Source organism: Pinus tabuliformis, chromosome 1_2, assembly GCF_031772625.1.
Source record: "Pinus tabuliformis cultivar Carrire ecotype Pingquan chromosome 1_2, CPIR1, whole genome shotgun sequence".
Lineage (NCBI taxonomy): Eukaryota > Viridiplantae > Streptophyta > Pinopsida > Pinales > Pinaceae > Pinus > Pinus tabuliformis.
This window is the reverse complement of record NC_142298.1, coordinates 1,027,240,647-1,027,266,614: the sequence shown is the minus strand read 5'-3', so window position 1 is coordinate 1,027,266,614 and position 25,968 is coordinate 1,027,240,647.

Genomic DNA, 25,968 nt, shown 5'->3' with positions numbered 1-25,968 from the left:
TGATTATCACAATAGATCACAGTTGGATCCATCCTTTGACCAAACAATCCCACTAGAACCTTCCACATCCAAATGGCCTCACATGTTGCCTGACTAGCAGCCATGTACTAAACCTCTACTGAGCTAAGTGCAACTGACCTCTGTTTCCTGTTGTACAGGGAAACTGTAGCTGAACCAAGGTTGAAGATTCCTCCAGAAGTGCTCTTCTGGTCTGATGGACTCCCTACCCAATCTGCATTCGTGAAGCCCTAAAGCTTCACTCCCTCTGTCCATCTGTACCATAGTCCATACTGATATGTGCCTCTGAGGTATCTCAACACATGTTTTGCTACCTTCCAAAACAACTTGGTAGGCTGAACCATATCTTGACTCAGCTAGTTCACTGCAAAGCACAAATCTGGTCGTGTGTTCACTAGATACATCAATGAACCCACAACCTGCTGATAAACAGTAGCAGCTACTACCTCACCTGAAGTAGAACCCTCCTTCCTCCAGTTACCAACTAGAGGAGTCTACATGGGCTTGCACTTCTCCATGTAGAATCGCTTGAGTATCTCATTGGCATACTTTCCTTGAGACACAAACACTTCCCCATCCTTCTGCCACACTTCCATGCCTAGAAAGTAGTGCATAAGACCCATGTCTTTCATCTCGAACTCTCTTGCAAGGTCCTCCTTGCAAGACTTGATCAACTGATCATCACCTGTCAAAATTAGATCATCCACATAAAGAACAATGATCAATGACTTACCTTCTACCATGATGTGGTAAAGGTTCGCATCTGCTTCACTCTTGGTGAAGCCCAACCTAGTGAAATAACTTTTGATCCTGGTGTACCAAGCACGAGGTGCTTGCTTCAGCCCGTACAAAGCCCTCTTGAGTCAGCACACATGCGACTCATGATTGAAGGTCTCAAACCCTTCCAGCTGTTCAGTGTACACCTCTTCCTCAATCTTCCCATTGAGGAACACAATCTTCACATCCATCTGATGGATCTTCCAACCCATCTGAGCTGATAGTGCCAACATCGATATGATAGATGAGTACCTTGCTACAAGAGCAAAAGTCTCATCGTAGTCGATCCCCTCGACCTGTGAGAAACCACGTCCAACAAACCTTGCCTTATGTTTCTCAACACTACCATCAGCTGCCTGCTTTACCTTGTAAAACCATCGGGAACTCACCATTGACTTGTCCTGAGGTCTAGGGACAACATCCCAAACACAGTTCCGAATGATAGATTCATACTCCTCCACCATTGCATCAACCCATAGTCATTGCTGCACTGCTTCCTCAAAAGAAGAAGGTTCAGTCTCTACACACTCCCCAATCAGGGCCATGTAACCAGTGTACCACTCGGGTGATATCCTCTGTTTGCGCTGAGAAGATGGCTGTCCCAAATTATGTCGTGCATCAATCATCAACCTATCAGCTTCCCTTGAGTGTTTCCACCCATCTCTGGAAGACTCAGCATGAGTGGATGTCTCCACTCCTGGATCCTCTACATGTGACTGCTCCGCATTAGTATGAGGCTCCTCCTCCTTAGGAACTAAAAGTTCCACCTCTGCATGAAACTTGAGCTCCCTATGAAGTGATACTCACATGGCTTTCTGCTCATCGAACTTCAGATCTCTATGTACCACTGTCCTATGACTCGTAGGTAGGAACACTCAATAGTTGTGGGATGTATCAGTGTACCCCACAAGTATCCCCAACTGAGCTATTGGATATAGCTTCTTTCGGGCATCTTTGGTCACATGGAAATAAACCGATGATCCAAAGATCCTGAAGTAACTCACATCTGGTCGCTTCCTGAAAAAGGCTTCCATTAGTGTCTTCATACCCAGTATATGGTGCGAGATTCTATTCTACAAGTATTCTATTGTATTGCATGCCTCAGCGCACAAATGAAGTGGTAGCTTTGGTCATGCAACACTGCTCGAATTGCTCCCACAATGGATCTATTCTTCCTTTAGGCCACCCCATTCTACTATGGGTTATGGGGTGCCGTCAACTCCTGTTTAAGTCCTTCTGCTGCACAGAAGTCCTTAAACTGTTGGGAGACATACTCTCCACATTGTCGCTATGCAAGGCTTTTATTTTCTTTCCAGATTCTTTCTCTGCCAAGGCTTTAAACTCACAAAACCTTGAGAAGGTCTGATCCTTCTTCTACATAAAGTAAATCCAACATCTACGAGAAAAATCATCAATAAAAATAACATAGTACCTTTGTTTAGCGGTGGTGGCTATAGAGAATGGTCCACACAAATCTGTGTGAACTTGCTCCAAGATTGCTCCAGCTCTACTGTCTCGATCCTGAAAGGAATATTTCACATACTTACCCAAGGTACAACCTTTGCATGTATCCATCTCCTCCAATTTTCCCTTGGGAAGTCTGATAGAAATCTGTTGCACGATATTCAAGGCCCCATGGTGCAAGTGGCCCAATCTTCTATGCCATAGCTTGCTAACATCCTGCCTCTATACCAACTCTACTTTGGAACTCAATGCAGCACAGTTGTCTACCTCCAGCTTGTAGAGATTCTTTACATCATAGCCATTGTCTTCTAGCATAGCGACGGACACAAGATTCTTCTTCAGACCCGGTACATACTTTACATCAGTCAGGGTGAGAGGAGCTTCATGCTCCCTTTGAAACACAAACGTACCTTCACCTGAAACATGGTACTTTCCATCATCACCCATCTCGATCTGCATCTGGAGATCCTTCTCCTCCAAGGTACTGAAAAGATTCTTGTCGTCGGACATGTGGAAAGAGGCTCCACTGTCTAGGTACCAAAAACATCCCACCATGGATGAAACCATGCATGCGATGAGAGAGAAATCCAATTCGAACTATGAGGCTGGTGCCTCACCATCTGATCCCTTTGAGGATCCCTTCTTGGATTTCTTCTGTGGACAATTCGTAGCATAATGGCCCACCTCATGACAATGAAAGCATCTCACTTTCGATTTGTCAAACTTCTTCCCACCATGGGACGCCTTACCTTTCCCTTTCCTCGCCTTACTCGCTAAGGCTATATTTTCTTCATCATCTTGCTTTAATGAAGATCCATCTCTGGTGCTTCTTCTTATCTCCTCCTGCATCAGATCTGACCAAAGTTGCTCCCAATTTGGCAGTTTCTCTCTTCTATTTACCGAGTCTTGGTAGCTATGCCAGCTCTTAGGAAGACTAAGGAGAGTAAGACTCACCATTCCATCATCAACTTTCATGATCCCTACACTTCCAAGCTCATCCCTGCAAGTGGTGAAATTGTTCAGACATGTATAGATCGTGTCACCCTTTTCACACTTGATTTTCCGAAGCTTGTCTTTCAGCGCCATCTTCCTCTGATCACTATTGTTCTGATATAGATCTTTCAATGATTTCCACATTGAAAACAGTGTCTCCTTCCCATGGAGACTCAAGAATATGTGGTCTCAAACTCCCTCCAGAAGGATTCTCCTCGCTCTAGCCACACATTTCTTCCATTCCGCTAATTTTGTAGCATTAGTTGTTGCTGGATTGGGGACTTCTTGATCAATGAAGTCCTTCAAACCATTCTGCTCTAATACTACTTCCATGTGATCCTTCCAGACTATCTAATTTTAGCTGCCATCAAGGGCATACTCCAATCTTAAACCGTTGAATGCCATTGGTGAAATTTGAGATGTGATCAGAATTCGAATTCTATAATCAAGAACTTCAACCTTCGAACTTCTCCCTTCTTTGGATATTGTTCTTCTCTTTGATCACCTCTGCTCTGATACCATGTAGAACTTTCACCGTGGATCACCTTTGCTCTGATACCATGTAGAACTTTCACCGTAGATCACCTGAGAATGAAATATACTAAAGCAAAATACTTGATCTACTTCTACAAACAAACTTGCGGAAGCTTAATCGATTTTGAGCAAGATCAAATAGAACACATATAATAGAGAATGAGAAATAAATCACACATGAACACAGAAAAATACTCTGGGGAAAGCCTCAGCTAAAAAGCCTCAATCTTTGTACTATCATACAAGTGGAAATATGTCCGGATTACACAAAGCTTTAGCTCCCAAGCTATCCAGCTCTCAGTACAATCTCTCAATACATATCATAGACTGATTAGACACAACATATGCCTTCCTCCAATCCTCCAAGCCTCCCATTTCGTTGCGCAGTTTCTCCTGGGGTCCAATGCTACCACCTGTGTGAATTGGCCTCATCACACACTCATCAAACTGATAAGTAACTACACAATCTCCAAGGAATGAATTCCTTCTGCATGCAAGAGATATCCTCAATGGAATATTCCTGCAACTGATAGTACATTGTCCCATCATTTGATCTCAACTGGGTCTCTGATTGAAATAACATGCATGAGTTATTTATGAGAGAATATTCAGTTATCTGAAGTGTAGCAGTTACATGCATGCATGCATTAACTAATTGAACTCACAATCAGTTCCACAAATTGTTGGAACTAATCTAACTGGACTTAACTCAGTTAACTGAGCTAACTAATTACAACTCAAAGTACAACTCATCCTGATCTCCTTAATCAAGGGATAATTTCCTCAATAAAATGGGAAACTTTTGCAGGTCTTCACATAGACTTCATGTTTGATTTTCTACAACTAATTAACTCAAGATGAATTAATTAATTATTTTACAAACAACTGCTAATATCAAATTCGAATTTTAATTCTCAATTTTAGTTTAGGGACTAACTAAAATTGGAATGTATCCTGAAATATTATTTATAGAGTGATATTTTTAGCACTTCTATTTTTAGCATTTGTTGTTGATATTTTCAACAAAACAGATGTTGAATGATGAAGTGACAACTGAGGTCATAAGAAATTTTCAACAAAGAAGTGTCCATGACATATGGATGCTACTATAACAAGAATAATACAATGAACATCACGCAAAGAAATATGGATAGCTGTGGAGGATAACATAAACACAATAATAGGGAAACAAGAAAGTAGGGTATGGGATCTTAGAACATTGGAGATACCAGAAAAAGTGGGACAAATAGATGAACAACGGGAATGAGGCGGACACCAAAGTATATGAATTAGAGATGCTAATAAAGGTCGTACTTGAGAAATAGTACAATGTTAAGGAAAGAGTAATCTGCTTCAACATTTGGCTGCCTGGAGAGGACTACATCAACATGGTAGAAGTGAGGCAGCTACAAAGTAGAATTTGGGATAAAGGAAGGAACAGAACAACCAACATTAAGCTAATTGTGCAATATTACCTTAGAAAAACAAGTGGCATATCGTAGAATCACGTATCGGATCCTGGTAGGTTGAAGTCAGGGTTGAAGCGACAAGCAATGAATCGAAAGCAACAACAAAAATTTTGGGATCCAAGAGGTGTCAAAAATTGAAGGCATATGACTAGGAGGTCATATCTTATTCCACCTGGGGTGTCTAATCTAGGTTCACCACCCTAGGAAAATTATTTTTGTTTATGACCCAAGCGGTCATGCAAATTCTAGATTGAGATTTTATTTTCCTCATTTTAGTTAGAATTCAGAGGATTTTAATGTATATCCAATTTTCCTAATTCTAAAGGAATCTGGACTATTAGGTTGTTAAGATAATTTGTATGAGTTGGTGTTTTTCCCATTTGGGCCTGTGTAAAGTTAGCAAGTGTTTACTTGAGTTGTGATTTATTTAGAGTATTGGGGAAAATTTCCCATATGACTATTATGTTTAGATATTTTGTATTTACATTTATTAAGTATAGAGAGATTAAAAAAAGAGAGAGAAGAAATACCTCGAGGAAAAGAGGATAAAAATGCATAAGGGTGAGTTAAAAGAGTTCTCGGGTAGTGATCCACTATAATCCATAAGCATATATTTATTTATGAGCAACAGAACCAAGGTTTGTTCTCTGTAATTTAAAATTCCTCTCTGTGAATGTGATAGAAGTGTTGTTTCTAGAGGAGCTAGTAATTCCATGGCGTGAATCCAATTCTCTACATTTTGGTTAAATCCCGAAGAAAGAATAATCATAATCATCTCATATTGGCAGTATTAGATATTGTTTTTTGTTGAATAAAATTCAAATCAAGTAAGAGTGAACCTTCACCCAGGACCAAGTCTTGTCGAAAGGGCGAGAATAATATGAGCGAACTGTGAGGTTACTGAGTGAAGTGAATCCAACACAAAGAAAATGCATTTCTCCAATTAAATGCAAATATAAATGAAACATGTACAACTCCCATTTTTATAGAAGCCTATAGGAATATGGTAAGTCTGTTAGTTTTTTTCTTTTTGGTATCCCAGATCATCCCAGCAGCCCGCTTGGGTAAGTTTGCTAGTTAACCTTGGAACCCAAGTTCTATTTTATTTAGCCCAGTAAGAAGAAAATTATGTAAATACTTCATTGTTGAGAATGGAAGAGATAATTTTAGCTTTGTTGCATGAAGAAAAAACCCACTCCAGCTAAGGAATTAAATGAAAGAAAACAAAACCAAGAATCTATGGGGCATAGACATAGGTCGAGCCTTCAACAACAAAAAAAAACTAGTGAGTGAGCACAGGAAGGAGCCAACCCTTGACTAGTCAGAGGTCGGGCCTTAGAGCCAAGCCACGAAGGACACATGGGGATAGGTCCCAACTCTTGACCTAGAGTGGGACCCACGAAGCCTTAGGTTTTGCCAATGAACCATGTTTGAATTATTTTATGGAAAATAAAAAGGAGTGAACCCATGAATGATTTATAGTTTGGTTAACTCACATGGTTTTGAGTTAATTCATAAAATTAATTATGAATTTTGAGCTTTAGGGTTTATACAGGGAAAACTTTAGGGGCTAATATTCGCAGGTGGGCTAATTTTCCATGCCTTTTCCAAAAAAAACATTTGCCAATTTCCATTTTTTTAAAAATTGATTCGCCCAAATTTTATAGTATAAATTTATTTTACCTTAAAAATCACTTCAATTTTATATATACTAATAAAAAATAATTAGAAACCTAAATAGTTTTACAAAAATATCAACAAAAATTTACAATTTACATATTGGGGACCATGAAGATTCACCAAGGTTTCTAAACTTCAAGATAAAATTCCATCCTTAAAATTATCTCTCGGTTTATATATTTATTGTTCAAAGGAATGGAATGTGGTTGTTTTGGGGAAATGTTATCATTTGAAAAAGATCAGGATGCTTATTATTTAGAAGTTGAGGAACACAACCACATTAGGCTTCTGTTACGTCAGACCCCATTATGTTCAATCTACCATCATAATTACAATATTTTGTGAGCCAATAAAGAGAAGTGTTTTGTGTGATTAATCCATAACTATGGATTATGGATGACCCATCACCATCATGACTACAATGTGCCAAGTGCTAATGAAGAGAAGTGTTTTGTGTGGTCAACCCATAACCACGGGTTTATGGATGCCCCATAACCAAGTTGGAAATGGAAAGCTTGGAGAATGGTTTTGTGTGGTTTATCCATTATCGTGAGTTTGTGGATGACCCATGACCTTCTTTTTTCAAAACTCTTCTCGAAATGGACTTCTCACTAGAATTTTGTTGACAAATTTTGTTATATGTGATGAAATCAAATTCCATCCAAGACCCACTTGAGGTATTGAAGAGATATTTCCATTGAGATATGATACTTTCTATGTAATGATTTGTGGAGTGAGAAAATCATTCTTACAACCCAAGGTATGTGTGGTTTTTCAACTTTATAGATGAGTGAATTGAATCAGTAATATTTCTCAAATCAGGAAACAAAATCAAATTAGTTATTTCTAAAGTAGTTGAACTATTTTGGTTATTTTAGTGCTTATCTAATTGAAGATGTGTTGTAATGGTTATAACAATCGTCACATCTATGTGGACTATTCTGCTTGATGTTAGGTGATTCTCTTTTTCTTGTGTGTGCTTCTACTAGTGTGGTACTATTACCTCTCTCTTAGAGGCTCACTTTTTCTCCCCCTGCAATATAAGAACCTTGATACACCTACAACCAAACATTCAATAGGAACACTTACTTGCTTTCCACAAAGGCACATACACAATTCTCTCTCTCTTCCTGGCAACTAAAGCCAAGGAAAATCTATAAGAATATATGGCAACCAGGCCGATATTCTTGATGGGGATCCTATTCCAAACTATGTGAGGTCTAATTGGGACTTCACATCAGGGAGACCCCCTTGGTTGATAGATTTCCAACATCCTCAATAGGACCCAACACTGAAAATTCCACTTGATGTACTCTTTCGGTTAGATGGACTCCCTACCCAATCTGCATCTGTGAAGCCACACAACTTCACTCCCTCTATTTGGTTATACCATAATCCATACTAGGTAGTTCCTCTGAGGTACCGTAAAGCATTCTTAGCTTCCTTCCAATACAATTTGGTCAGCCTAACCATAGCTTGGCTTAGCTTTTTGACTGCATAGCACATATATGGTCGTGTTTTTGTAAGATACATCATTGAACCCACTAACTACCAGTAAATGGTAGCATCCACCTCTTCACCTAAATTGGTAGTCTCCTTCCTCTAGTTGGTCGTTAATGGTGTCTCCATGGGCTTAAAACTCTCCATGCAGAATCTCTGCAGTATCTTCTTGACATACTTTCCTTAAGACACAAACAATTCCCAATCACCTTCCCATAAATCTAGCCCAAGGAAGTAGCCCAAGAGACCCATGTCTTTCATCTCAAATTCCCTTGCAAGGTACTCCTTGTAAGAGATGATCAACTTCTCATCACTTGTTAGTATTAAATCATTGACATATAATGCAATAATAAGAAATTTACCTTCTACCAGGATATGATAGAGGTTTTCTTCCACTTATCTTTTGGTGAAGGCCAATCCTATGGGATAACTATTGATCCTGGTGTACCAAGCACAACATGCCTATTTGAGACTATACAATTCTCATGTAAGTCTGCACAGATGAGTCTCCTAATCAAATGTCTCAAAACCTTTTGGTTTCTCGATGTACACCTCCTCCTCAATGACACCATTGAGAAATGTTTCTTTTACATCCATCTGGTAGATCTTCCACCCCATCTACGTAGCTAGTGCAAGAATTGATATAATGGATGAATACATTACTACAGGAGAAAAGGTTTCTTCATAATTAATTCCCTCAACTTGAGAGAATCCTTTGGCCATGAATTTGTCCTTATACGTCTCTATGCTTTAGTCTTCTTCATGCTTAACTTTGAATATCCATCTCGAACCCATAACTGATATATCTAGTGGTCTTGGGACCACTTCCCAAACATTGTTCTTCATGATGGACTTGTATTCTTACACCACAGCATCACCCAAACCGGTTTCTCAAATGTTTCCTTAAAAGAGGATGGCTCAGTATCTACTGGCTCAGTCATTAGAGCCATGTAGCCAGTGTACCTTTCAGGTGACCTCCTTTTCTTGGACAAATTTGAAGGAGCTCCCACATTCTCCCTCGCATCCTGCACAAGTCTATCAACTTCCATGGTTCTTTTTCTTCCTTCTTTGGATGGTTTTTCTTGAGTGGATGTCTCCACTCTCTGATCCTCTATTTTTGGGTTCTCCATAACTTCCTAATGCTCCTCGTTTCAAGATAAAATATCCTCTTCTGGTGGGATCTGAAGCTCCCTCTCAAGAGAGAACCACATCGCTTTCTCCTCATCAAAATTTACATCCCTTTGCAAAAATTTCATTTTGAGGGAAGGTAAGTACACACGGTAATTGCGCAGATTTTCGATGTAACCCACAAAAAATCCAATTTTTGTTGTCATTGCAAGCTTCTTCCTCGAACCTTTGGAGATATGGTAGTAAGCAGAGGCTCCAAAAATTCTAAAGTGAGACACATCCAACTTTCTCCCAGAGAAAGCCTCCTCTGGTGTAATCATACCAGGAAACAAATGAGGGCTCTCATTCTACAAGTACAATGTTGTGTTGCATGCCCCTACCCCAAAATGTAGTGGTAGGCCTTGGTCATGTAGCATAGCTCTCGCAACTGCCACAATTCTCTAGTTATTCCTCTTAGCTACTTGATTCTGTTTTAGATTGTGGGGTATTGTCAACACTCTTCAAATTCCTTCTTTTGAAAAAAAATCCTTGAAGTCATTCGAAACATACTAACATCCATTGTTTCTCTTGATATCCTTCACCTTATTGTCAGTCTCTTTCTATCATAGTGCCCAAATTCATGAGAATTGATGCATTTTATTTTGGACCAATATTTCTTCTTGTACCCTTAGCTGGATTCCAATTTAGTTTGAGATTTATTCCCTTTCCCCTTCTTTCCCTTTCCAACCAATGCAAAATTTCCTTCATCTTCTGCTTTGGATGAATTTCCATCCCAGTTATTTCTCCTGAACTCTTCTTGTATCAACTTGTACCACAAGCGTTCCCCATTCGGTAATTTATTCCTCCCATTCACCGAGTCCTAGTAGCTATGCTAGCTTTTGGGAAGGCCTAGAAGAGCTAGGCTCACCAAGTCATCTTCTACAACATTCACACCAACCCGTCCAAGCTCATCATGAACTTATATAAATCTGCTGAGATAATGTGGAATAGTATCATTATTTTGCTTCTTACTATTTCGAAGTTTTTCTTTGAGGGCCAATTTTCTATGGTCGCTGCTATTCTGGAATATAGCTCTGTCTGTGCCTGCCACATTTCTAAATGATTTTATTTTCCATGGAGATTTGAGACAATGTGATCTCGCACTCCTCCAAGATTATTCTCCTTTCTTTGGTTACATAATTCTTCCATTGGGCTAGGTTCTCAGTATCAGTTGATCTTGGTTTTGGAATGTCTATCTTGACATAATCCCATAGTCCATTGTCATCGTGCACTGCCTCCATGCAATTCTTCCATACAATGAGATTGAATTCGTCTTCCAATGTGTACTCTAATATTAACCCGTTGAAGGTCATTTTCTCGATCCTAAAGAAATCCTACTACACTAAAGCTGCAAATTCGAACCTCTTGAGGAACAACTTCAAAATTCTTGTTCTAATGTGAATCTTGCTCTACTACCATGTAGAAAATATGGTGATAGAATTGCAACTTCTCAAGAAATTTTAATCTAAATCAAGAGACATAATTCTACTCTACTAATCTGCAGAATTCAATTCACAATTTATAACAACAATCTTAGACATGCAATAAGAAATAACACACATGCACAATATTTTTTCTATGGGAACCCAACTAGGAAAGACCCCTCAAGCCTCTTTGCATTAATTAGATGAATACAAATGTATTGCAATTGCTTTCCCACATTAAGCACAACTTACAAGTGAATAACCTATCTCTCCGCTCCATGTGAAGATCTAGCCTAGACTTAGTCAATTTCTACTCGTGCTTGACCCCATATTTCCTTGCACAAGTCCTAGGGAATTAGCCCTTATTTTTTAGGAAATTTCCTACAATTGATTGCACAATTCCCATGGCTTGATCATCTAAATTCATGCAACACCTACACACTCAAACTAGTTTACAACTGCTTGTTACACTTCCTTGGAATCTCTAACATAGCTGGGAACTCGAATTCTGTGTGTGCACTACTTATTTTAGGTTGATTGATCAGTTAAGTAGATGATCACTGAGTTACATTGTTGTCCCACTGCACATGTGACTTTCCACTAGTTCCTACAACTATTAAAACTAGTTTAATTGAACACAACGAGATATAACTGAACTAAATTACTAAAACTTAGCTATCACACATGCTTAACTAAACTTCAATCCCTATAACTCAAATTTACTAAGTTGACTGAGTGACAAGAGCCATGCCACACAAGTTCATTGCATCCAAGTTGTTTCTTGATGTGTAAATTCAAATTTTCTCAATTTGACCAAGGAAAACTAAAATTGAGACTTTCTTGCTACATTTTTCAACACCCGAGAGCAATGCCATTGGTGGAGAAGTGGGCCACTTGACAGGTCCACTCAAAAGTTTTACCTCATAGTGTTCTCAAGCACGCAATCAGAAGGGGAGCGTGGTGAAGGTATTAGGATGACGTGTCCTGGTGGTCCCCACCTGGAAGTATAAAGGGAGTGCAATTGAGGAAAGTGTGGGGAACAAGGCATCGGTATGACTTGTCCCAGAGGGTCCCACTCAGCAAGTTAAAGAGTGTAGCTTAACGAAAGTGTCGGGATGGAAGTGTTAGGATGATGTGGCACTATAACCACATGGGATAATTGGAAGAGAAAGTCTGCAGTGGGGTGGGCAACAACCTCCAAGTGTCCCAGAGGTCCCACTCAGAGGTGCTAAAGGAGTGAGTAAGGAAAGCGTTGTGATGAAACAAACATGTTGACATAGGTATGGTCTCGTGGCATGCACATCATCCAAGCTGCTTCTCCATCAGTAAGAGAGTGGCCCCATTATACGCGCAAGCCTGGTGAAGAAGCCCCGACGAATAATGAAGGAGAGCATCAGGATAAAGGAAATAGGATGACACATACTAGTGGGATACACTCGGGTTAATTCAAAGGAATGATAGAAGGAGTCACCAAGATAGTGCGCTGAGGTGAGTTGGGGCAGGATGACGAGGCACTGCCACTCGTAGACCAATCAGAACGGGGTGGGCAAAGGTAAGGTCCCCTAGCCCACATGAGTGCAACACCCTCATTTCACGATGTCAATAGGCACAAAGATTGTGGTTTATTGGATGGGGTAGAGTTGATGTGGCCCACCTAATGTGGGGCCCGAAACCTTGAGCTAGAACCAAAATTGCGCACCCATTTCCTGATTTAACTGTCGAATTGTTTACCGTAAGGCAATCCATAGATCAGAGGCACAAAACGATGTGGGCCGTCGAATTAGTGAGAAGTGGAAGAAGGGTTGGATTTGATGATAGGCAGGGCCCTAAGAGTGGATCAATGTTGGAGGATCACAATCGATGATCTGACGATGTGCACACTCCCCTAAGGGGATGCCAACAAGGAGGGAACCCCCTGCACATGTCGTTTATCGACATTTTGAGATTGAAGGTGTAGTTTGTATCACACCCCCCACTTGGGTGACATCTGGGCAAGGATGACTCCTTGCGCCATAGCAAATCCACACTAGTGGAGGGCAAGGATTACGAGTTGAGTGATGTAACAAAGGATTCTAGATATCGAGATTAAAATTATTAGGTAGACAGAGTGGTATGCATATATATACATACATGTAGCGATAGATATATAGATAGAGGCAAATGTTTGTCTATTTGTTGTAATAGTTTACCATGGCCAAAGTAAGAAGCCCAATTAATATACGATTGTAAGTAAGTAAATGAATAATTTTATAATTAACCCAGAAAAGAGTCAAAAGAGTGTTAAGATTCCAAAAACAAAAAACGAGTAAAAAAAAAAAAAAAAAGTTGTATTTTATTCCATTCCTCTAATTGTTACAAGAGGACTTGGATTAGAAGTGACATCCATCCCCATGGAAGTAAAGGTGGGGTGGGTTTGGATTAGAAGTGACATCCATCCCAATGGAAGTAAAGGTGGGGGTGGGTTTGGATTAGAAGTGACATGCATCCCAATGGAAGTAAAGGTGGGGTGAGTTTGGATTAGAAGTGACATCCATCCCAATGGAAGTAAAGGTGGGGTGGGTTTGTTACATAGCGAGAGCTAAGAACTAGGTCATTTAAGGGTTTTGCAGAGAGACAATTTAGTTTTGATAAAACAACGTCGCCAAGCATTTTGTGAATAACAAGCCATTGTTTTCCGCAAAGAGGATTTGTGGATTCCCAACACAAGATTAAGGCCAGATTGAAATCCACCATGGAAAAGAGGATCCATTCACATCAGTTATGAGCACTTTGACTGCGGACAAAGTCGGTCACTAGTGGTATTTTGAGACTGCTGGCTGCACTACATTCACTCACAAGAAAGTACACATCACTAATAATTATATCTAATTTAAACTAAATTATCATAAATTAAAACTTGTCATTGAATAAAAATTGTTTTATTCTGTTCTACAATTTCCCAACAGAGAATTTATGATGACCATAAATATAAATAAAATCAACAATCCTCATTATCCATTGCCATTGATGCTGTGGAGACCCAAAAAAAAAAACAAGACAGGACCCATGGCTCCCACCTGCTTTTCTCCACTACGTAGTTTTTTTATATCCACTCTCCTTTGGTTTTCATGGCTTTCATGGCCCGATGATAAATACAGATTTATCATCGGGCCATGAAAACCAATGCGATAGGTGCCTGCATCTTTATTGCAAAGGCAAAGGTTTGGAGGGCACTATGTGATTTGATTGCCTCAGCGGGAGAGCAATCAAGAAATTTACATTACTTAGTGGGCACGCATATGTCGGAGAAGTGAAATCCAAAGCCCAGTAGGAGATGTTCTGGTCTATTGCTGGCGTGCGGACAAGCATTAAAGAGTATTCCATACTTCATTTAACTTACTCGCCAAAAATGTTCACCTGAGGGATTATATTTAATTAAGCAACCTGCCATTAAAAAGAAAAATCCATAACCTACCGAAGCCATACAAAATAGCTGGCAGATTATATAAAATTTAACATGGGCCTAAGGTTTTTGCACTACATTAAAGTTTCACATAAAAACAGGAAAAAAGTAACATCAGGATAAAGCATTTTATTCAAGTTTATATGATAATTATTCAAAGAAATTTGTTCATTATATCAATGAGGAATGTGAGAATTGAAAATTAATTAAGGAAAACCCACACCGTACCAAACTCAATACAAAATTATATAAAGTTTGAGATGGGCCTAAGGTTTTAACATGGGCCTAAGGTTTTTGCACTACATTAAAGTTTCACATAAAAACAGGAAAAAAGTAACATCAGGATAAAGCATTTTATTCAAGTTTATATGATAATTATTCAAAGAAATTTGTTCATTATATCAATGAGGAATGTGAGAATTGAAAATTAATTAAGGAAAACCCACACCGTACCAAACTCAATACAAAATTATATAAAGTTTGAGATGGGCCTAAGGTTTTTGTACTACATTTGTATGTTAGTCGTAAAGTTAAAAGTCACAACAGGACAAAGTATTTTGTTTAAGTTTATATAATATTTATATAAATTCAACTTGTTTCATATATTATTGAGGAAGGTGAAGAAAAATCCATTCCATATCAAACTTAGTACCAAATATTTGGCAGATCAATTTAAGATGAGCCTAAGCGTTTTGCATTACATTTCTACGTTAGATATAATGTTTCACATAAAACAAGAAAGGTCAGTTATAAAGTTTCACATAAAATAGGAAAAATAACAGTTTATATGACTTTTATTTAAATTAGTTTGTTTAATATATCAAGGAAAGTATGGAAAGTAAATTAATTAATAGTCAAATATTTTTGTCTATTTATATTATATGTATAAAGATACAACGCAATTAAAAATAAAAAAGAAAATTAAATTAATTCTACGTAATTACTTAAAGAATTGAATAGTATTTTAAAATTATTAATAAAAATAAATAAAATAATTCAATATTAATGTTATATACGAGGGTGGCAAAGATAATTAAAATTCTAATCTATATCAATGGACAAGTGTGTTGTAGGGGACAGATTGCGTTGATGCCTTCAATATCAATGGTATTATAACTTTGCTCGAGGATGATAATAGTCTTGATGTTTGGTTGGCAATTTACAATGTCTATAATTTGTGTACGGAAATCGGAAAGGTTTACCCAAACAGAGCCAAGGTGTGCATCTCGGATACCTATTTTAAGCGTTCCTTGGACGGTGGCCTTGCCATCCGTGTCCACAACCCTAACAACATCCAGACGTTGACTAATCAGTAAGTTCACATGTATTCCTATTTTGAATAATGAATATTGAATGTGCTAACCATAAAGCTGTAGTATCGTTAATCCCATTCATTTGTTAATTGTATCACCGTTCTAATGAGGTTTCTTCATTTTTGTTAATTCTAACAATGTTCCAGCGAGGGTTCGCTTATGCTCCGATCTGGGATGTCAACAGAAGCAAGTTTGTTGAATTTCCATTAAAATAATTTCATTACTGCTCAAACCCAACGCCCAGCTCTACGACATTCTCTCGCCCAGCTCCACTACATTCTCTCTGACTCCAAGTTTTTCTACTCAAATCTAAACAGATCATGTCGTAATCTAACAACAGGTTTCCATGTTTTTTATATTTATTAATATGTTATTAATCTATAGAGGTATTTGAAGTTGAGAAAACAAATATGTTTTTTCCTATACAGGTATTTGAACTTGAGAAAAAAAAAATATGTTTTTTCCTATTAAGTTATATGCAAGTTTAGTTCTTCCAAACTGATTACAAATTTAAAAATCATAACTGACCTTGAAAAGGGAAATGTATTTCCTATTAAGTTATGCGCAAGTTAAGTTCTGCGAAACTAATTACAAAGTTTAAAATCATAATTGTATTTGAAAAAAATATATGATTTTCCTATTAATTTATATGCAAGTTTAGGTCTGCGAAATAGATTACAAATGTCAAAATCAAAATTGACTTGGAAAAGGTGAGAATACAGAGTTACAAGCAGTGGGTACAGTTCTTTCAGAAGATGTGAAATGACATAGACGGGATTTCCTTTGAACACGAGAAAACAAGATCCTCTTTGTCTCAAACTACCATCAAGATCAGCAATGCATTGCAATAAAAACCGAATTCTATTGATACCCACATGGGCACAACCAGGAGAAGGTGCATTTGCGTCAGGTTCCAAGAACCATGGATCCAAAAGAAACACAGGAAGCACATGCTTGGCATTCTGGCATGCATATTCCAAAGATGTATTATCATGAATCCTCACACCTTTTCTGAACCATATTAGAGAATTCCCTTCCATTATTTTCTTGTTAGCAATGCTGGTAGCTTTGTAGAGGGCAACGGTATTTTGAAGACGTATTGTGACAATATCATCAAACGAACTTTTTATAACTATAGGTTTACAATATGTTTATTAAATGAGTTTTATTTAATTAAAATGTGTTTGTATGTGATTTTATATATGCATTGAATTTAGATTTTAGAAAATAAGCCTTTTCCATTTAGTTTAAATTAAAGAGTTTAAAACTAAGTAATTGTTTTTAAAAGTGTAAAGGTACACTAAAAGAATAAAAGATTTGGGAAAATTATCTTGCCACTCACTCCAATGCAAGAATTGTTAAATGTTTCTATGAGTATATCTAGATCACATATATCTAAAGCCATCCAAAGACCTTAAAAATGGGCATTTAAATCTCTGAAAACTCATGAGAAGAATTAGGCTGCTATTAGGATGGAAGAAGACATTTTGGGTATTATGTCATTGTGAGTTCCTTCGGTTAGGCTTCTATTAGGATGGAACAAGACATTTTGGGTATTCAAAAAGATGTCATTGTCAGTTCCTTCGGTACGGTCCACTGTTGGATCAAGAGGAATGGGAATGACAACATAGGAGGTGGTACTGGAGTAGAGTGATGCTCTTCCAGAGGTGGAAAGAGACACTATTTCAGGAAAAACGATATAATTTCGTTTTCTCGTTAAGTTAATTTCTAGGTTCTAAGTTTGTAAATACAGAACCGTGATAATATAAAAGTCCTTTTAGAGAAAACTCATGAGAAGAATTAGGCTGCTATTAGGATGGAAGAAGACATTTTGGGTATTATGTCATTGTGAGTTCCTTCGGTTAGGCTTCTATTAGGATGGAACAAGACATTTTGGGTATTCAAAAAGATGTCATTGTCAGTTCCTTCGGTATGGTCCACTCTTGGATCAAGAGGAATGGGAATGAAAATATAGGAGGTGGTATTGGAGTAGAGTGATGCTCTTCTAGAGGTGGAAAGAGACACTATTTCAGGAAAAACAATATAATTTCGTTTTCTCGTTAAGTTAATTTCTATGCCAATTTTGAGCTTCTAGGTTCTAAGTTTTGTAAATACAGAACCGTGATAATATAAAAGTCCTTTTAGAAGAAAAATAAGAAATTTAAAACAAATGCTTAGCACATCTCACTTGTGGTGAATGCTATTACATAATTTTTTTTGGAATAGGAGTTATCTTCTAAAGCAGACAATCTTGAATTCACCAACCAATTTCTAGTTCGTGCCTTTCAAATTCTCATCACCATTGTGATTTCATTCTTGGGCTTGCGAATAAAAGTATTAATCCTTGAATGTTTCAAACTATTTTAGGCTTGGTCTTGCCAATAAAACTATCAATCCTCGAATGTTTCAAAACACCCTTGAATGTTTCAAATCACCATGAAAGTCCCCATAATTTCCCATTTTGGAGTAAAAGCAACACTAATGACATTGATTTTGACCCATGTTTTGATATACACATCTAGTCCATGAGATTGATTAAAATAAGGCAACACAAAAGCAATATTACTCCATGATTAATATACAAGAATTAAATATTTCCTTATATTCAAGGTGAAGCTCCATCACAATCTTTGGGTTTCTATTCTCTCTTTTAAAATATTATAATATAGTATAATCATAATAAAAAATACTTACATATTAATAATATATATTGAAATTTTACATAATAGATATTAATTTTTTTATTATAAATTCACTTTAAAACATCTAAATATAAAAAAATATATGTATTATATATATAATTTTCTACTATTTTTATAGATTTATTTTTTAAAACTCAATAAAACTTATTTTTATAATAAATTAATTTAGAAGGCAATGATAAATAAAATTATCTCAAGATTTAAAGGCTAGAATCATTCTTTTTCCTTTGAGGATTAGAATCTTTTTTTCACTGCACTTTCTAGCAAATTCCATGAAGTTGCAGTGTCCCACGTGTCAAAAATACTTATATATTAATAATATATATTAAAATCGCGTATAATAAATATCAATTTTTTATTATAAATTGATTTTAAAACATTTAAATATAAAAATATAAATTATTATTCTAATATTTTGATAATTTTATATTTCGAAACTCAATAAAACTTAATTTTATGATAAATTTATTTAAAAACCAATGAAAAATCAAAATATCTCGAATTTTAGATATTAGAATCTTTATTCTTTCATCTAAAATAAAATTTATAAAAATTTAAAAAACAACACACTTCCTAACTAATTCTATGACAATTACCAATTCTATGACCATTACCGTGCCACAGGTTAATTTTTATTTAAAAAAAGAAAGACTAAAATACACCAACCTTATTGCTAAAATTTAACCAAACACCTCAATACAGTTCTACACGTTTATTGAATAGTATATCTTTACGCCGTAAGGCGTTCTTATGTGAAAACAACTCCTTTGCTGCCCTCGTGTCCTCTGTTTGCGCCGTTCGATTTCATGTTAGACGATTAGATTCTGATAGGCCGTTGATTGGAATTGCAAACCGCTTTAACTAAGTGGCAACGGATCGACCTTGGTTAGTGGGGCATGAATCCAACTGCCTTCATGCACAAAATTTCGTTATAGGTGGCCGCAGTATTCGACAACTGTTCCATTCTGCTGTGTTGCTGGCCACAGTTTTCGACAACTATTCCATTCTGTTGCGCCGCTGTTAGCTTAAATCAAATTCTGCTGCGCCGCTGTTAGCTTAAATCAAATTCTGGTGCGCCCCCGTTAGTTTAAATCATATTCTAGTGAGACGAATCCCATAACAACGAGCGATGGGATGGACCCTGCTCACTGAGCATGGTTGGTCTTCCAACACTGCAGAGTGGATGGAACCAAAGAATATACGAGGGATTTCAATTCCAATCCGGATGTTCACAGAGTGTGGCAGACTGTGGAAAATGTATCAAGAACAATATTATTGAATTCTTATTTTGGCAAACTCATCGAACCCCAGGGGTGATGCCTGCAACCGATCCTTTGCTTCCAACTGTGGTTCTAAATTCCTCCACAACCTTCCGTGCATATGACGGTCACCCATCGCAGCAAGAATGGCTCTTTTCTATGCCGAATATCAGAATTATGGACCAAGGGCCAAGTTCTCTCGAAAAGCTATTGGCACCTTGGGGAAGACATTCTCTGCTCTCGTTGTACAAAGGTAGTGAGAAAGAAGGCCTATGTTTTGTTGAATAATAATAGTTATTGTCAAAGCTTTTCTGTTTGTCTCCCCTTAACTGTTTTTAAGATTGGATAGATTACACAATTTTGGTAAAATAGCTATTTTAATTGGCTAAATTACTTTGCAACCTATAGTTATGGTTATTTATGAATTTAGTTTAGCATGGTAATTGTTTGAATTCCACCCTTCACTAGAAAGTTCATTCGACAACTTTCATATTCTCTCTCCTTACTAGCATTGTAAACTGACTGCATGTGCATTGGCTTTGCCCTCGGTGGGCACTTTGTGGTTGACCCCTCTTGTGCTAATTTTCCTGCTCAAGAAGACCCCTTTCACCCCTTGCAGCCTGTTGTATGCAATTTTTCCTATCTATCTTGTGAAAGCATCACTTTTAAGGCAAAAAATGTTAATGTTGGCACGGTTGAGAAAGGGCAGTGCACAGGAAGGGGCTGTGCTGATAAACTTTGCTAGGTGCTAGGGATTGGCTTGACTCAACGACCTGCAAAATTTCTCCCATTAGCATTTAATAAACTGCTGTAACTTGTGGTAGACAGGCATTATGGTAATGAGCTTCCCTTCTTTGATTCTGTATAAACTCGTATTTTCAAGGATTTTCTTTTCTCCTGGTTAACGATAAATTAAACTCAGGTCAATGGAATTGTGGTTCAATGGGCAGGGAAGTGGCTTCTCCAGAAACCCACCAGGGTACCAGTTCATCTATGCAAGTAGGTCACTATGAGGTTTGCCCCTCATCGTTTTCAGGAAGTTGAAAAAACCTGTTACTCACTGAGCTAGGATTTTTGTTTTTGAAAGTGTTTCTTAATCAAGAGAAGCATTACAATATGTCCAAAGAGGTTGGGCACCACAAAAAGCAGCAACACAATCCTGAAGGGGTGAACCATTGAACAGAGGTTCATCTAAGCAGCTGCCACAAGGGGTATTCTTCTGGGAAAATCACCCAAGAATTGCACCTAGCCCTATCCCCTTATCCATTATCCATGCCTCCAGGGAAATGAAACCTTGATGGGTGACCTGACATGCCACCATCTTTGCCTTTACTGAACCATAACCTCATTGATAGGCCTGGACTTTTTGTCTGTTTTTTCATGGTAAAACATTTTGCTCAAGTATAGAAATATGATACAATACCCATACCTTAGCCTTATATGGGGACTTTGGAATGATGTTATTCTTCTCAGTTCGATCAATTTCATCCAGCTTTTCTCCTATAACGAGATTCTCAAGGAGTTGTGACACCAAATCCCCTGCATGATCATGTCTTGCACCATTTGATAAAGAAATGTTTTCACCTTCCTCGTCCTTTTCCTTATCATCAGCAGATGAAGCCTTTGAACCCTGCATGCTCTTCTCCTTATCAATAACACATAAAAACTTTACACATTCCTTGTCCTTTGCATCCTCAAGTCTTCCACCACTGGCAACGGGCTCTAGAAGATTAATCACAAAACCTGCACCTGTAATGTTGCCCTTACCATTCCGGCACGTTTTTCCCCTGGCTTTCTTCACTTTACCACCCTTTTTGATTGCACGTTTCTTCTCGAACCGTGGACTGATACGCTTGATCTTGGGATTATTTTCAAGACCTGGCATGAATTCGTCCGGTCCCTGGAAAATCAGCTTAGCATCATGAATGCCAGAACGTTTCATGTCAACCCTGGAGTTGACATTCAAACTAACATTTGCCGCTTTTGAGATAAGCCTGGCAGACCTCCTTGGTGGCTCTTCTCTTCAAGAGAGACAAGACCATGCAAGACTTAATAACATATATAAAGTACTCTAGGTCTGATCCATAAGATTTCAAAAGATAATCCCTGCAAGTTATCATAATCCCTTCCCCCAACTCACAAAAACAGATACCTATCGGCTTCTATTAGTTTATGTTCTTGTCACATATAATCTATGCTTGAGTTTATATTTCAAATCATTCTACACTTTTCGGTGTGGGTATTGGCCACCTCAAAATTTTTACAAAGGAATTTATTTAAACTATTTTATTTGTAGTTATTTACATACCTTATAACATGTCCTCGAAAAAAATTCAAACATAAACACGGTTTTCAATTTCATTTTGCATCAGTGATATACAATACATGCCTTCACCTCTTAGTTGGGGTTTAAGGTTCTTTAAGTTATTATGTTTTGGATACCAATCAATATTGAAGTCTTTCAAATTGTTTAATTAATAAGTTATCATGTTTGGATACCAATCAATGATTTTTTAATGCTTGGGATTTATGTACCCAAGTTTTGTTTAATTAATTAAGTTATTATATTTTGGATACCAATAAATCTTGAAATCTTTAAAATTGTTTAATTAATTATCATGTTTGAATACCAATCAATCTTGAAATCTTTCGAATCCGATCTTTCTTATTATTTCTACGCTACATCGTTTTTATAGCTTAGTTTTTACCAAAAGTATTCCTGTTTATCAAAAATTCAGTTGGATGTCATAGATTATTTTCAATGAAAATAACACTTTGAATCCTCGTTGATTTTGGTAGGGACATGAATTCAAATGATTTATCAGGAAGTATTCGTCCATCTTTGAGTAATCTTACAAAACTCTACTGGTTCCACCCCCAGTTAAAATGCTTCAGTTCGATGTCATACATTATTTTCAATGAACATAACACTTTGAATCCTCGTTGATTTTGGTAGGGACATGAATTCAAATGATTTATTAGGAGGTATTCGTCCATCTTTGAGTAATCTTACAAAACTCTACTGGTTCCACCCCCAGTTAAAATGCCACTCAGTTCCTGCTGCGTTATCTCTTTTAAGTCATTCTCTTTCCTCTCCATTTTCAATTACAAGCCCACCTTCAATCGCATAAAACACTCATACTCTGTTAGTCAATGTACACCTGATTCAATAACCCACAACTTCAACCCCTTTCAGATCACCTTCAAAAACCTGGGTATTTCTCAGTTGATATATGCACAGCAAAAAAAAAAACATTCTCAAGGATGTGGGTAAGCAAACTCTGTCAATGGCATCCATGCTCTTGTTCACCTTCCTGATTCAGGAAGTGCAGTTCACACCATCTTTAGCAATTACCCCAATCCTAAAGATTTCACAAGAGTTGCAGGCTTTGGAAGACAAGTCAGAGTGGAAAACGAGAATCCTTACAAGGTCTGGGCCATCCCCATCTCCTTCAGATAAATCCTTTAGGGACCTATGGTGCCTTGATGACAGGATTGTGACTATAGTAGAGGACATCTCTTCCCCAAACATCTTGAATTTTGGCATAGGATTAACAGTGGGTTCCAGGCTTCCTCGTCAACTCTTCGGTGGGCGGTAGTCCAGGTATGGGAATCAGTTTTTTGTATCGAAAGAGGGCTATCAAGCAGTCCTTTTGAATACAATTGATGCCATCAAGCAATGCATTGTTAGGGAAGACGGATGCAATAACGTGCCTGGTTTGACAGATGACCTGTACTTTTTAACTCTTGCGACATCCATTGCTGGGGGTTGTGTGTTTAGGTTTGCTGCCCGGCTTAGCCCTCAGGGCAGAGTGGAGGGTTCATGGCAGTGGGTTGTTCTTCTTTCTCCTCTGTGGCTATTGTTATTTTCTTCATTTGGGATACTTCCAATTGTACACCCATCTTTGGAAAATCACCTATTGAGAAAAAATGATTTAACTTTGATATAAAAGATTGGGAATTTTTTATTTTGCAGAATTTCAGGGCTCAAATGAAACTCATGCTTATTAGTATCCTCAGGTCAATGGAATTGTGGTTCAATGGGCAGGGAAGTTGCTTCTCCAGAAACCCACCAGGGTACCAGTTCGTCTATGCAAGTAGGTCACTATGAGGTTTGCCCCTCATCACTTTCAGGAAGTTGAAAAAACCTGTTACTCATTGAGCTAGGATTTTTGTTTTTGAAAGTGTTTCTTAATCAAGAGAAGCATTACAATATGTCCAAAGAGGTTGGGCACCACAAAAAGCAGCAACACAATCCTGAAGGGGTGAACCATTGAACAGAGGTTCATCTAAGCAGCTGCCACAAGGGTTATTCTTCTGGGAAAATCACCCAAGAATTGCACCTAGCCCTATCCCCTTATCCATTATCCATGCCTCCAGGGAAATGAAACCTTGATGGGTGACCTGACATGCCACCATCTTTGCCTTTACTGAACCACAACCTCATTGATAGGCTTGGACTTTTTGTCTGTTTTTTCATGGTAAAACATTTTGCTAAAGTATAGAAATATGATACAATACCCATACCTTAGCCTTATATGGGGACTTTGGAATGATGTTATTCTTCTCAGTTCGATCAATTTCATCCAGCTTTTCTCCTATAACGAGATTCTCAAGGAGTTGTGACACCAAATCCCCTGCATGATCATGTCTTGCACCATCTGATAAAGAAATTTTTTCACCTTCCTCGTCCTTTTCCTTATCATCAGCAGATGAAGCCTTTGAACCCTGCTTGCTCTTCTCCTTATCAATAACACATAAAAACTTTACACATTCCTTGTCCTTTGCATCCTCAAGTCTTCCACCACTGGCAACGGGCTCTAGAAGATTTATCACAAAACTTGCACCTGTAATGTTGCCCTTACCATTCCGGCACGTTTTCCCCCTGGCTTTCTTCACTTTACCACCCTTTTTGATTGCACGTTTCTTCTCGAACCGTGGACTGATACGCTTGATCTTGGGATTATTTTCAAGACCTGGCATGAATTCGTCCGGTCCCTGGAAAATCACCTTAGCATCATGAATGCCAGAACGTTTCATGTCAACCCTAGAGTTGACATTCAAACTAACATTTGTCGCTTTTGAGATAAGCCTGGCAGACCTCCTTGGTGGCTCTTCTCTTCAAGAGAGACAAGACCATGAAAGACTTAATAACATATATAAAGTACTCTAGGTCTGATCCATAAGATTTCAAAAGATAATCCCTACAAGTTATCAGAATCCCTTCCCCCAACTCACAGAAACAGATACCTATCGACTTCTATTAGTTTATGTTCTTGTCACATATAATCTATGCTTGAGTTTATATTTCAAATCATTCTACACTTTTCGGTGTGGGTATTGGCCACCTCAAAATTTTTACAAAGGAATTTATTTAAACTATTTTATTTGTAGTTATTTACATACCTTATAACATGTCCTGGAAAAAAATTCAAACATAAACACGGTTTTCAATTTCATTTTGCATCAGTGATATACAATACATGCCTTCACCTCTTAGTTGGGGTTTAAGGTTCTTTAAGTTATTATGTTTTGGATACCAATCAATATTGAAGTCTTTCAAATTGTTTAATTAATAAGTTATCATGTTTGGATACCAATCAATGATTTTTTAACGCTTGGGATTTATGCACCCAAGTTTTGTTTAATTAATTAAGTTATTATATTTTGGATACCAATAAATCTTGAAATCTTTCAAATTGTTTAATTAATTATCATGTTTGAATACCAATCAATCTTGAAATCTTTCGAATCTGATCTTTCTTATTATTTCTACGCTACATCGTTTTTATAGTTTAGTTTTTACCAAAAGTATTCATGTTTATCAAAAATTCAGTTGGATGTCATAGATTATTTTCAATGAACATAACACTTTGAATCCTTGTTGATTTTGGTAGGGACATGAATTCAAATGATTTATCAGTAAGTATTCATCCATCTTTGAGTAATCTTACAAAACTCTATTGCTTCCAACCCCAGTTAAAATGCTTCAGTTGGATGTCATACATTATTTTCAATGAACATAACACTTTATATCCTCGTTGATTTTGGTAGGGACATGAATTCAAATGATTTATTAGGAGGTATTCGTCCATCTTTGAGTAATCTTACAAAACTCTACTGGTTCCACCCCCAGTTAAAATGCCACTCAGTTCCTGCTGTGTTATCTCTTTTAAGTCATTCTCTTTCCTCTCCATTTTCAATTACAAGCCCACCTTCAATCGCA